Source organism: Venturia canescens, unplaced genomic scaffold (assembly GCF_019457755.1).
Source record: "Venturia canescens isolate UGA unplaced genomic scaffold, ASM1945775v1 PGA_scaffold_25__1_contigs__length_108098, whole genome shotgun sequence".
NCBI lineage: Eukaryota > Metazoa > Arthropoda > Insecta > Hymenoptera > Ichneumonidae > Venturia > Venturia canescens.
In genome coordinates this window covers 51,370-61,442 of record NW_025108592.1, presented here as the reverse complement: position 1 = coordinate 61,442, position 10,073 = coordinate 51,370, and positions in this window count along the sequence as shown.

Sequence of the window (10,073 nt, the reverse complement as noted above, 5' to 3'; positions counted from 1 at the left end):
TCGAAGAAAAAATCCTTAATCAAAATATTTTATTTCGGTTTACCATCGATGCGAAAAGTATCATAAGAGCCTTTGGAACCAATTTTTTTCGGTCTTGTACACTACCTGACAGTCTCCTGTAACGTTGTTGATAACCATTACACAACACTCTTGAATTCCTCTGTCTTTACAATTTTCTTTTCCTCTTCTTCACTTTTTTTTCGCCACTTTCACTAAACTACCGAAAAAAACATTGTCCTGCTTGTCTATTTCTTTTCACAGAAATTGAGACAGTATCGGTGAGCTGTCACATTCGTCGCGATCTTTATAACCTCACTGACATTCATATATAAACAACACACCATACGTTATTCACGGAAATATACATAGGTATATAAAATGTATTATGGCACCAGAAAAAAATATATAGGTATATAAAATGTATTATGGCACCAGATTTGTAACTAAATAAAAAACAAATAAACATCAAAAATGTGTGCGAAAATCCGACCCATTTTTTGATGCTATTAAAAAATAAATAATTAATATCTCTTCAATGCGTTTGTTACGTCCCAGGAGGGAGGATTAGCTGGGGGCGCACAGTCGCCGATTTAGAGGAGCAGAGTGTACGTTGAGTACCTCTGCCAGTGAGTCTTCTTTGGGACTTGTGCGAGGCCCGAGAACATATACTATATTTTCAGGTATACGTGACCTTTTTATTGAGGTTGTGCCCGCGAATTGGAAGGATTTTCCAGCTGTTGAGCGGTGTCGAAGGCTTCGCGAAATAAGTGTATGCGATGATATTTTGTTCACTACAAAATATATTGATGAATTTATTGGTTGACTATTACACTTATTTACACTTTGAAATTGAAATGTTTTTCTATGTACTTTTGAGTTAGCGATTATGACAGAGTTCTCCCAAGTGATTTTGGATTAGAGAGGGAGAGTTCTCCGACCTTAATTGTTTCGAGGTTCGCTGCTAACTGACTAACAACTAAGGTTCTTAGCCTAGTTAGAGTTCGAGAGGAGGATGTGTTTTTTGGGGGTAGGATGCTGTAGAGGGGGTTTGTTCTCTGTGGTTTTTCAGTTTGGATTGGGTAAAAAGTATCGTCTGATTTGATGATTGGATTTGAATATGGGGGAGACTTTTCCGAAGATATGATTGGAGGAAAAGTCGCTCGAGATTTCTTAGAATTAGGGAAAGTGTGTTGAGCGGAGTTCTGAGATGTGCACGTGTTGCACTTGAGATAAGAGCATCTGTTTTCGGGACTCGTGGGAAACGCGAGTTTCGGAACGCGTCTCTGGAATTTTGTGTGGATTTAGGAAATGCTGCATTGATAATAAATTCAAGGATAGGAAATCGGTCTTGGACTGTTTATTTCTGGTTTTCCGTGCTCGTCTTGTAGGATTATTTATGGCGCCGGAACGTCGGGGAGAGTCTAGGGCACGCATTGTGAGTGTTTAAAGAATGGACAGTTGAGGAAAAAAATATGTGCGAGCGCCGAGTGTCTCGCAGGATGTATTTGTTATGGATGGTCTGGATACGCTCTGTGTTTATATATATTCTTAGATACGAACTATGTATCGACAAATGATGATAAAGGTTAGGAATATACTCGTGATAGCGTTTGAGTTGAAGAGAAAAAGTGAGGGGCGTTTAGCGTAATGCTAGGACGTAACACCTCCCTCCTTTAGATTGAGCGTCTCGCTCAATTAGATTAATCAAAATTTAATCGTGAGAGTTTATGAAGGATTGGTAATCATCGTTTGTCGATTTACACTGGAGTTAGATTTATTGAGCTAAATTCTTAAATCTTAAGATTACAATGTTGTTGTGACATTTATTTTATTGTCGTTTTACGTTCTTACTAATAGGCGTTTTAAGAATATTTGTTTGTTATTATTTATTTCCTATATGTAGTGATTAAGATATTCGTTGAGTTTCGACCAGTTGTTCTGGCTAATTTTCATTTGATGTGTTGTAAAATAACGAATTAAGGTATGTATTGTGTTACAATATATGTTACAATATCTTAATCAATAATTTTGAGGTATTGTTTATTATTACATAGATTTTGTGTCTTCAAGATTATTGTTAATTATTTTTATTGTTCTTATATGAAATGTATATATATATATATATATTCTAGTTTAACATTGGTATAATTTTCCTGAGTTTCAGAGTTCGATGGGGGTATTCGAGGTGGGGTTGCTTTTCGCTTCATTTCAGCGTAGGAGTGGGATGTGGGACTAAGGGTTTGTCTTTAGTGATGGTGGGGACTAGGGGTACGACTACGTTTTTTGGTGTCTTGACCAATAAGCGATGGCGATAGTTATATGTCTAAAGGTGGGTGTACTTGTTCGTGCTTATTTAGTGTGGTTCGAGTAATTTTCCCCATGATCCTGAAAAGCTTCCGATTTTATGAGTCTCGAGAAGTTTTAAATGATACTTAATGTGCTATTTTTGCTCTGTCACAATGAATGATTTTCCTCTTTTTGTTTTCGAGCTCGATTTCGATATCATTTTGTTCTGGGAAGGTGCGTGTTATTAGATAAGGACCTTTATAGTTGTCATCGAATTTTCCGATCTTTGGATTCTTTACTAAATAAATTTTTTCGCCGACATTAAATTTTACTTGATGGATATTTCTATCGTAATAGGTTTTCGATTTTTGTTTTGCGGCTTCTAAATTGTTTCGCGCTAATTTTCGTACTTCCTGTAATTGAGTCGCGAGGTTTTTCACGTGATCATCGAACGTGATGAAATCGTCCATTTGTGTGAATTGAGATGGAAGACGAGGTTCTTTGCCAAAGACTAGACGGTATGGCGAGAATTTTGTGCCTTCGTGTATGGTCGCGTTGTATGAAAGTGTTGCTGGCTTAAGCCATTTATGCCAGTCTTTTTTGTTGGTATAGTGCTTCAGGTAATCTGTGAGTACCTGATGGCTTCGTTCAAGGGACCCGTTTGACTGTGGGTGAAAGGCTGTAGTTTTGATTTGTTTAATTTTGAAGATTTTTGTTAACTGTTTCATGACGCGGCCAATAAACGCTGCTCCTTGATCTGTCAAAATTATTTTTGGACAAGTGAAAACACATATGAATTCTGTTACCAGTGCGTCTGCGATTTCGTTTGCTGTCGCGCTCATGAGCGGAATTGCGAAGGAGAATTTCGAGAGATTATCTTGAATGGTGAGGATAAAACGATGACCTAGGGTTGATACCGGTGTTATCGGTCCGACTATGTCCATTGCGATCTTATCGAATACGTCGATCGGGGTATCGGTAATGACCATAGGTTGTTTCGTTTTTATTCGAACCAATTTTCTTCTTTGACAACTTTCGCATTGCCTGACGTAGTCTTCTACTTGTTTTTTTAGATTGTCCCAAAAATATCTTTGACGGATTCTATTATATGTCTTGGTGACGCCTTTGTGGCCTGCTACCGGGGAGTCGTGGCACTCTCTTATTATTTCTAATCTGTGCTCTTGAGGTGGAGTTGTAATCTCGTCTTTACATATTTTTATCTGGATTTTTGAATGTGCGAAAATTTCGCGTATGAGATTTTTTATTTTGATCCAAATTGAAAGGTCGAAATTATTTCTTTTTTGAGAAATTGCTGCTGAATTCAACTTTAATTCTTCCATCTTGATTCTGAGATTTTTTAATGATTTTGTGAAATTTTCTAGAGTGATGGGTGATGAATCGTTTTCTTGAATAACTAAGCCAAATGTCTTTTTATTTTTAGAGCCTGAAACTAGTACTTGACCTACTTCCAGTTTGTTGGAGGGGGATAAGGTGAGGAAGCCTAGTTCGATTAGTCTCTTGCCAATCTCGCTTGACACCGTACCATCTGCTGAGATGAAACATATATAGTTGTCTTTGACCATTTCTAAATTGTCATTTGTTTCGATAATGTTGACGGTGTCGATTTCTGTGCCGCTATCGTTCACGATATTTGGGGTGCCTCCCGCTGGAGGGGGAGTTTCACTCGGAGGTTGTGTGACGATATTTACGGTCGGTGTAAGGGGTTCGTGCCTCTGGGGGTTTGACGGTACTTCGTCCTCGTGCAATAATTCAAAATTGTTTTCATTGTGGAGGCTTAGCGGCCTTTCGTTTTCGGACGACGCTTCTTTGTCGTTTTCGTTTTCCGGGGATATGCAAATTTCGTCTTCGATGACTGTGTCATTTCGTTTAAGAACTTTATGAATTTTATCCGTGCGTTTTTGTTTTTTGTTTTTAGGAGGGTTTGCTGGAATGCTCGTCGTTGATACGACTGCAGGCATTATTCTTTGGGGTGGGCTAAGCCCGGTTTTGTTTGAATCTTGGATTTGTTTGGTGTAGTTTTTATATTCATGCGTGTGTTGTCCCGCTTGTGAGCAATATGTGCATTGCTTTGGTTTTCTTTCTCTTGACGATCTACGAGTCGGTAACAATGGTGGTTTTTTCATTCTTTGCTTCTTGAGGGGCTTGGGAATTTTCCACTGATCGTTGTGAACCGTATTTGCCATTACTACGGGGTCTTTACTGTCTTTTGGGGATTTAATGTGTGTTAAAATGGTATTTTCTTTATTTTCTATGGCGTTAGGCTTTTCGTTCGAGAGCGTTGTGCATATTAAATTTGTGTCAGGTACCGTTTTTTCGTTAGGGGCTTTTTCTTTCCCGTTTAGATCACTTGGTGTTTCCTGGCTGTTTTCGGGGTTCTGTGTATCGCATGTTTGAGACTGAGTTTCGCTCTTTTGGGTTTCCCTATCTGGATTACTCCCTGATTCGAGAGAGCTTGTGGTGCTGTGCGATTTTCTTTTCGTACGTTTACTAGGGGGCGGTGTGAATTCTGCCGTTTTTTGTGTACGTTTTTCTAAAGGTTTTTGTGGGATCTCAGTTATTCTTGGTGACATATGGTCACTGAGAATTGGAGGGGTTTGAGGAGTAAAGTACAGGGATTTTTCGTCGGATTCTGTGCTGGTTTCGGCCGAAGGTGTGTTTGGACAATGTGGTGATGTGACCTCCATTGATTCAGCAGGGTTAGAGTTTTCGGAGTGTATATTTTCGAGGGTTATGAAGGATTTGTCCTGTTCCTCAGAAATTTTCTGATCCGAGGATGGGCAAATCTCTTGATCTGTTGCAATTGAAGAGACCGCGTCGACTGTATTGTCTTCGCATTCTTCTGAAGAAGAGGGAGATCGATTTTTATGAGTGCTGTAGGATTTGTGTCGTTTATCGCGATCTTTCTTCTTCATTAGGATTTTCCTTTTACATCTATCGTATTCCGAATAGAGTTCTTGGTTTTCTGAATTGCTACTTTGAGATTTTTGTTTTTTGATTGAATTAAGAGACAAATTCGCGTCGCGTTTTGAGTTGGTTGATTTGGACGAATTTGTTTTTAGATTTTTTGATAAACTCGTGTGATGCTCTGAGTTTGAAGATTTAGACGAATTTATTTTTAAATTTTTTGATGAATTCGTATGATGCTCGGAATTTGAAGATTTAGACGAATTCTTTTTTCTTTGCAAACTTGTATGAGGGTTAGGGTTAATTGATTTAGACAAGTTTGCTTTTTGATTTTGCAACGAGTTCGTATGATGCTCTGTGCTACTAGATTTAGACGAACTTGTTTTTTCTTTTTGCTCTCGTAAATTCGTATGATGCTCGGAATTAAAAGATTTAGACGAATTTATTTCTTCGAGCTCTGGATTTAGGATGCTCCCATTATTGAGGCATATATCAGACGATTGATCAGATCGCTGATGATTTAGGATTTCGTTTGTTTCTTCGCCAACTTGATTAACGTACGTTTCTCTAGGAACTTCCGTATCCGTGTAATCAGTTAGTTCTGAAACAGGGTTTGATGTGGAGGGATCTTTTTGATCACCTTCCGAATTAGAGAAAGAAACTTTGGGTCTCTTTAAGTTTTTGTCTGAATTTGAAACAGACGAGTATGTTCTGGCGATACCTGGGTTCAAGCTTAATAGCTTTCCACCTGTAGGTGTCTGACTGATTCGCCATTTGAGTTTTATCGGGAGAGTTATTGGATTACGCGATAGTGCGTCAGCGTTTGTGTTTATTTTTCCCGGTTTGTATTCGATTTTATATTCGAACTCTTTTAATCTTTCTCTCCATCTCAGTACACGCGACGTCGGGTCACTCATTGAGTCGATCCAAGCAAGTGGTCGGTGATCCGTTAGAAGTAAGAATTCCCTGCCATAAAGGTAGGGTCTGAAGGTTTTTATTGCGAAGAGCACTGCGACCATTTCTTTTTCGGTGGTGGAGTAGTTCCGTTCCGCTTTGTTTAGGACCCTTGAGGCAGCAGCCACCATAGGGTCTTGACCGACTTTGCCTTGTGAAAGAATTGCACCAACCGCATAATTAGATGCGTCGGTTGTCACGATGAAGGGTTCGGAGAAATTTGGGTATTGAAGGATTGGAGCAGAGCACAGCTTATCGCGTAGCGTTTCGAATGCTAATTGATGTTCTGAATTCCAGTGGAATTCGACATTTTTGCTCGTTAGATCTGATAATGGTTTTGCTATTGCTGCGAAATTTTTTATGAAACGCCGGTAGTAACCTGCAAGTCCTAAAAACTCTTTAACGTTTTTTGGGGTTTTTGGTACGTTAAATTTTTGAACCGCTTCGATGTTTTTAGGGTCGGGCTTTACGCCATCAGCTGATATAAGGTGACCTAGATATCGTACTTCCGTTCTTAAAAATTCGCATTTATCGGTTTGGAGAGTAAGATTAGCATTTCGTAGACGTTCGGCCAATTTTTTGAATTTACTATTGTGTTCGTCTAAGGAACGAGCGTAGATGACTATGTCATCCAGGTATACGAACAGTTCATTGCCCTGAAGACCTTTAAGTACGAGGTCCATTAGGCGCTGAAAGGTTGCTGGTGCATTCTTTAGACCGAATGGCATTCTGTTAAACTCGTAGTGACCGTGGGGGGTTGTAAAAGCTGTTTTATGTTTATCTGCTGGATCCATCTGTATTTGGTGGAATCCAGATGCTAAATCGAAAATTGAAAAGTATTTTGCTCCGCCGAGTTGATCAAGGATATCGGTTATTAAGGGTAAAGGATAAGCGTCTCCTATCGTGACTTCATTGAGTTTTCTAAAATCGATCACAAGTCTCCATCTTTTATTTCCTTTTGAGTCTGCTTTTTTCGGAACTATCCACACCGGTGAATTGTACGGAGATTTAGATGGTTCGATTATATTGAGTTCTAATAAATCGTTAATTTGTTTTTCGATCTCTGGTCTTTGAAAGGGTGGATGTCGGTATTGTCTCGTGTTGACAGGTCTGTCGTTCACTGTTAAGATTCGATGCTTGCATTCGCTAGTTGGTTTCAGAGGGTCGCCCGGTAAATGAAAGAGGTCTGCGTTTTCTGCAACGAGTGCATTTACCGCGTCTCGCTCTTCGACATTGAGGTGGTCGAGGCGCAAAAGGTTTATCACGTTTTCTACACGATTTTCTCGCGTCCGAGAAGGGATACTATGTATTTTAGCTTTGCCAATTGCGGAATCTTCGTTCTGTTCCTCGTTTTCATCCGTACTCATATCAAAAGGATAGAGGGATATAACGGGAACGTCCACTTTAACGTCTTTGTCAAGGGTATTGATAGCGTAAAGGTAAGCTTTGCCGTCGGTGTTTTTCACCAATGCTTCGCCTGCGTAAACGCCTTCTGGAAATCTTATGCGGGGTACGTAGCCTGTCTCTAGAGTGTTTCCCACTCGAACAAACATGACCATTTTCTGTCTGGCCCGCAGAAGAAATGATTCGGTGTTTGTAAATGGTACTTTTACATCATTGATTTGCACGCACCTCTCCATCCAGTCAATTTTACCGTTGCTATTACCGAGGGTCTCATGACCAAGTATTGCATCAAATTCTACAGGAAAATCGTCGCCTACAACATGAAACATTTCCGGTTTTCCATGAATAGCGATGTTAATTTGACCGAGAGTTTTAGGTCTATCGGAACTTGAGATTCCGTATAGTTCGTAAATGATCGATTCGTTTATTGTATTTTTATCTGCGATATTTTGAATTTTGATTAGATTTAATTGCGATCCCGAGTCAGCGAGGAATAGGGTTTGTTCTTTGATTAAGTCCCGTGACTCTAATACGATGGTTGGCGCGTTATAGTTATGAGAAGACGCGCTGAGATTGCAATTAGCCCGAAGGATATTTCGTTTTATTTCTTCGGGTCTTTCGGATTTTGGTGCCTCTACTGATTCTGTCCCGTCGAGGCACCTGGCCGAGGGGTCGTTGACTCGTTTCCCGGCTGGTTACCTGCATTCGCCGCAGCCTTTTTGCCGTTATTGTACGCTCTCCTACGACAGTCGTTTATTACGTGTCCCGGTTTTTTGCAATAGTTGCAAGATACGCTACTTTTGTTTTCAGTCGTTTGTTGTTGCTGTAATTGTTGAGGTTTTTGTTGTTGTTCTTGTTGTTTGTTTTGTTTTGCAAGAGCGTAACAGTCGTCCGTAACGTGATTTGTTTTCTTGCAAAATTTACAAAGTTTACCGGTCGTGTTTGCGTTTTGCATTGATTTATTATTTGAGTTTTTATTATCTTGCGAACTAATAGGGAGGCAGGTTGATTGATTTTTGTTATTTCTTTCTATTGGTCCTACTAGTTTTTCGATTTCGATTGTCTGTTGATAAATACTTTCGAGGGTAGCGAAGACTGTGATAGGTATGTGAGCGCTGTAAGCTGGGTTTACGCCTCTACGGAATTGATTTATTGCCATGTCTCGAGCGTAATTTTTTGCTCCTTCCGGGTCTTGCAATTTTGACAAGCCGATGGCCTGTTGAGTTTGAGTAAGATGCAAGTTGATTCGACTATAGAAAGCGAGCAATGTTTCTTTATCTTTTTGTTCGAAAGTGTTTAATTCCTCGAGCCACGCGAACAAGGGTTTCGATGTAATGAATCTACTTCTCAAAATGTTGATGAGGTCATCGATTGTTGAAATTGTGAAACTTTCTAGACTTTCGCATGCAACGCCTTTGCATTTACTTCTCAGTAATGCGACTACTGGTCTTTCGCCAATCGCTTGAGTGTATTCTCTTGCGGATTCACAATAATTAATAAAAGTATTGAGGGAACATGTTTTTGTTGTACCATCGAACTCTGGTACATACCTAGTGAAATCTTTATAATTCGCGTGTATGGGGTATGGTGTGTTTTCTGGTGCTCGATTAGCATTGACATGTTGGGGAGCTTGACGTTGAATATTATCTGCAATATATCTACTGAGTACGTCTATATCTACATTAACTTGTAGAGGGTTGGGATTTGGTCCAAATTCGTTCTGTGGATTCGGCTGACCTGCGTTATCTTGATTTGGCGGTCCGCCCTGTCCGTAGACGTTCATGGGGTTTTGGTCTTCGTTGGACATTGTGAGTTTTATGACTTACGTTACGAAGATCTTGTAGTCGGGTGACGCGTGCCGATGAACCTGTTGTTGAGTTGTGGTGACGATCCTGCTAGTGGTCTACCGCTGCTGGTGTTTTTGACCTGCTCTTCGATGATGCCGATGGTTTATGGCTGTGTCCCTCCGATGGCTTGGAGTACTCGTACGTGTTGGAGGAGATCTCTGGAGTTCGTTGATACTTGTTGATGTTTATTTTCGATGTTGTCCTTCGGTGTGAATTCCGTTGACACCAATTTTTAATATAAAAAAGTGGTGGGTTTTTGTTGTTGTTTTCCGATGCCACCAATTTTGGAGATAAAATTGAAGAATTGGTGTTTGCTGATTTCCTTGTTGGTTTCCGCTGCCACCAGTTTTTAATATAAAATTAAAAAATGGTGTTTTTTGTGTTTTTTTTTTTTCGCTGCCACCAGTTTTTTAATATAAAATTAAAAAATGGTGTTTTTGTTTTTTTTGTTTCCGCTGCCACCAGATTTTAATATAGTAATATGTTACGTCCCAGGAGGGAGGATTAGCTGGGGGCGCACAGTCGCCGATTTAGAGGAGCAGAGTGTACGTTGAGTACCTCTGCCAGTGAGTCTTCTTTGGGACTTGTGCGAGGCCCGAGAACATATACTATATTTTCAGGTATACGTGACCTTTTTATTGAGGTTGTGCCCGCGAA